This window comes from Muntiacus reevesi, chromosome 13 (genome assembly GCF_963930625.1).
Source record: "Muntiacus reevesi chromosome 13, mMunRee1.1, whole genome shotgun sequence".
NCBI lineage: Eukaryota > Metazoa > Chordata > Mammalia > Artiodactyla > Cervidae > Muntiacus > Muntiacus reevesi.
In genome coordinates this window covers 9,922,951-9,927,951 of record NC_089261.1, presented here as the reverse complement: position 1 = coordinate 9,927,951, position 5,001 = coordinate 9,922,951, and positions in this window count along the sequence as shown.

The following is a 5,001-nucleotide window of genomic DNA, read 5'->3' as shown; positions in this document are numbered from 1 at the left end:
ACCCTCCAGGAAGTGGCCCCGACCAGCGGTTGGCACCAGGTCTGGTGGACAGCAGGCGGCTCGGCTGGTGTGAACATAGCTGAGAACGGCACCGAACAGGCTAAAGGCAGTATGTGGCTGAGCGGGTGGGCACTCAGGCTGGGCTGGGGAGGGGTATGTTCTAGGAGCTCCTAGAATCCATCAAGTCACTCAATCCTTCCTGCACCCTAGCATCATCCAAGAAGTAGCAGGTTGTACATAATAAAACAACAGCCCTGCACTCCCTGCCATGGTAGACCATCCTACAAAGGAGAAGACAAGTGGTTTGAGTAGATAGCGTCCTCAAGGGCTGATCTTTGAAATAAGGCCTTTTGCCTGTAGCCAAATCCCCGCCCCACCAGCCCTTGCTGGGAAGGGCTGTGGTAGGCCAGATGGTAGCCCCAGGTTCCCAAGTCCCGACCACTCCACACCGTCCCTTCCATTGTGAACATCTCTGAGAAACAGACATTTGAAGAAACAAACACCCCTGAGAAACATGCAGATGTAGGCATGTCCTGTGCCTGACACAGCCACATGGGAGCCAGAAGTGAAAGGAAAAATGTGTTCATTCCCCGGACGCTCCTCAAAAGATCTGCCTGGGTCTGGAACCCAGTGGGAAAAGTTAACGAAACTCCACGATCAAAACACACAACTGTAAACAGAGCCCGTTTGCAGCCACTGTCAACCCTCGTAAATGATTGTTTCCATCGCATGGTAATGAGGGTTGGGGGAGAAAAGGCAGGCAGTTTTTATTTATACTTGTGATACCCTGTGAATCATAGATTTTTTTTTGCATAATTTTGATTTTTAAAAAATTACGGCATGAAAGCATTATTTCTCTTGCTCCCTGGATTTGGAGGCATTTCCATACATTTTGCACCCAAGAAAGTGCTCCACCTGCCTCCTGCTGGTCCTGGTCTAGCTCTCAGGAATGTATTTGGTGCCACGGCCGGAGGTGGTTGGATATTCCAGCGGCGAGAAGCTCATTTCCGGGTGACATCACTGAAGGGCTTGATGTGCCAGGCCCCGGGCCAGGGGCTCCATCGACATTATGTTGTTGAAATCATCCAGCAGCCCCAAGGGAGGCACCGTCTGTGTCCTCTTAGCAGTGGAGGGAACAGACTTGAGAACCAACTCGTGTTGGGGAGTCAAGGCCGGGATGTGGGCCCAGGACGTGGCCCTGTGACTCCTGGCTGGGCGCCCCTCCCCCTGCCGCCACTTGACAGTCATTTTAATCACGACCTGGGCCGCCGAGAACAATGTCAGGCGCTAATAGATTCTGCTGTCTCATTTCTCAACCTAGTTTCCCTTAACTGATATTTCATGGCTATTGTTAATGTGCATTTTTTTCACCGAGTAATTTTCACAGCCCGAACTTGTAACACATCCCAATGACAAACGTCCCTGGAACCGAATCCCCCCCGCCCGTCAGTTGCAATGTCACCTCATCTCCTCCCCACCCCGCCCTGACACCTTTCTCCGACAACCCATCCAGTTTTATGATCCCTCTGTCCCAGTTATCACTACTGAACCTTTAAGAACCCAGACGCATTTCAAGTTTAATTGAATAAAATCCTTTGTGTAATAAATTCCACATGAACGCGACATAAATCAGTTCCTGGGAGGCTTTGTGGTTCATCCCTCCCTTCAGGCTGGTCTGATCTTGCTTACAGAGGGGACCGAGGCCTCCCTTGCAGCCCAGCTGGGGTGCGGGGTTCATTTGCCTCGACCTGTCACTTTTCTTCTCTGGGAGTCCATCATGGGAGACAGTACTTGGGTGCAAACAGAAACAGGAGACGTGCTGACTGGGGACATAGCATTTGGAAGGTTATGGGGATACCCAGGAACTTTGGGGGTGATTCTGGTGTTCACCCATCCACATATTCGGAAACTTCTTCTTTTAAACATTTATTTATTTGGCTGCGCTGGGTCTCAGTTGCAGCACACAGGAGTTTTGATCCTCATGTGGCATGCGAGATCTAGTTCCCTGAGCAGGGATTGAACCTGGGTCCCCTGCACTGGGGAGCGATGAGTCTTAACCACTAGACCACCCGGGAAGTCCCCAGATTCAGAAACTTCAAATGAAGGCACCTTCTCCCTGGATAGGTGTTCACAGTCTGTGTACAACCTGAAGAGGTCTGCGGAAGCCCCAGGGAAGAACCCTTGCTCTTAGCTCTCGCTGCAGGAGCGAATCCATGCACGGGGCTGCCTGCTTCATCAGCCTCGCTGCCAGCCATGTAGAGCCCCAGAGGTGTGACAAGGAGCATGGGGGTGTGAGCAACAGTCAAACGCTCAGCACGGGCATCGGCTTCAGACAGACCTGGGTTCAAGACCAGTCTGTCACTTCCTAGCGTCACGACTCTGGGCCAGTCATTCCTTCTTCCTGGGACTTGCTTCTTCGTCTGTAAAACGGGAACGTGAAGCATATCTACCCCACAGGGCCACTGGGAGAGATAAATGAGGCAATGTTTAAACGGCTCAGGGTGCCCCTGTCACACGTTAGCTGCTATTATTACAGTTGATTGTTAGTATTTGAATTCAAGTTCCGGTTCTGCCACTTCCAAGCTGAGGCACCTTGAGAAAACCCTGCAACCTACTTCTCTACTCTGAGCCTCCATCTCCTACTTTCTTTTTCTTTTTTTTTCCTACTTTCATCTTTGGGAATAATAATACCAGCTTCCAAGGGTTCAGGAAATATGCCCACGGGCCTGCATGGGTGTGGCACATGACTGCAGCTCAAAAAAAAAAAAAAAAAATGTAGCTATTGTCGAATCAAGTTTTCATCCTTTTTCAAAGCACTTCTAATAGCTCAGGCCCGGGTGATGCCCAGAGGACCACTGACAGCATCTCTGGTTTGCTTAGCTGTCCTGAGCCTGCGGGAGACAGGGCCCCCCTCGCGGGGCTGGGTCTGCCAGGGGACGTGGCCCCAGGAGCACCAGGGCCAAAGCGGAAAGGAAGGTGACCTGGTCACAGGTCAGGGAGAGCTTTAAGGGGTCACCACCCATGCACTCCCTGTGGGCAGTAGCAGAGCTGGACAAGAAGGCTGGTCTTCAGATTCCCGCAAGAGTTTCCTCTTGGGACAGAGAGAGTGATAACTTGGGCAGAGGAGGAGGAGAAGTTGTTGAGTCGTGTCTGACTCTTAGGACCCCATGGACTGTAGCCCGCCAGGCTCTTCTGTCCAGGGGATTTCCCAGGTGAGAATACTGGAGTGGATTGCCATTTCCTCCTCCAGGGGATCTTCCCGATCCAGGGATCAAACCTGTGTCTCCTGCCTAGACAGGCAGCTTCTTTACCACTGAGCCACCAGGAAAGCCCTGAGGAGGAGAAGAGGAGACCATAAACCCAGGAGGACCCCGCTTCAAGCGATCTCTCCGAGGAAGGGTGAGACACAGGCCAGCTCAGGGTACACCAGGGCAAAGGCAGCCTGGGGAAGAGATTGAATAAATGGCAGAAAGGTGTCCAGTCCACTCAGGACTGGGGTGGGGGGCTCCTCCCCCCAGCAGATGCTCCCAAGGCAGGGACCCTCCGGCCCTTGACTCTGGCCATCTGTGGTGCCCACACCCCTCCCCGGCGAGCAGGTGCCTTTATTTACGATCACCTTGGAAGGGTCGAGCAGACATATGTTGCTGAGGGTCGTTTATTCTTGTTTATAAAATTTATGGCTTTACCTCGATTACACACTGTCAAAACGGGAAGGATTGGCCCCAAAGTCTCTTACCGCATGACTGCCTCAGACGTGCGTACATCTGTTAACTCCGTAGGAGCTGTAGAGGGAAATAAGGCTGCCGATAACTCAGAAGCTCGCTGTCCCGTCAAGAGGTGGGGGCTGCGGGCCTTGAGAAGAGGTATCCAGGCGCCCACGTGGAAGGGGAGCAGGATTGGGGTCTGCTGGTGGCCGCGCCGGGTGGCATCGGGACCCTGGCCCTGCCTGGTGACTGGATGCCCTGGGTGACTGGGTGGAGGGGATTGGGAGAAGAGGAACTGGAGTCCTGGGGTCTTCGGGGGTCTGGCTGCAGGACCGGCAGCTGGAGAGAGTTCCGAGCCTGTGGCTCTCCACCTGCAGACGTCAGCGGGGAGTGAGAAACGCTGACTCGGCGCTGTTGGGGGGTGGCATCAGGTTCGACCTCTCAGAAGGGCGCTCTGGCAACGCCTATCCGAGTCGTGGAAATGCGTGTCCTTCTGGCCCCACAACTCCACGTCTGAGAATTTCTCCGAAGGAAAGAGATTCATCAGTGGAATCACAGGGTGGTTGCTGGTGATGGTTTTCAGTGCTTGCTGCTCATTAAAGAGAAAAATTGGAAACAAATGCCCAACAATAGGGAGCTTATTATTCAAGAAGGGATATTTAACAGTAAAGGACTGTAAGAAATATCATAAGCTACTGAAAAGGATGGTACCTATACTTTTATTACTATGGAAAAGTGTTCACAATCTATTAAGTGAAAAAAAACCTGTTATAAAATGAGAGGAATAGAATGATCGAAATCCTGTAAGAAAGATATATAAGTGTAAATACACTAGAGTATAAAAAAAAAGCAAGGATCTGTTCCATATGTTGATAATGTGTGTGTGTGTGTGTGTGAGTCACTCAGTCATGTCTGACTCTTTGTAACCCCGTGGACTGTAGCTCACCAGGCTCCTCTGTCCTTGGAATTCTTCATGAAAGAATACTCGAGTGGGTTGCCATCCCCTTCTCCAGGAGATCTTCCCAACCCAGGAATGCAACCTGGGTCTCCTGCATTGCAGGCAAATTCTTTATGGTCTGAGCCACCAGGGAAGCCCTACGTTAATAACACTTACCTCTAAATCACAGAATTATTGGGTGGTTTTAGCTTTCATTTTTGTATGAATTTTCTAATTTTTTTTTTATGATGAATTTGGGTTAGATTTGACAGAGGCTTACTTGTGTGACAAACACAATTTAAAAAATGTAAGGAAACTGACAACTGCTTTCCTTGCCTATAAGGAAGTCATTTACCTCCC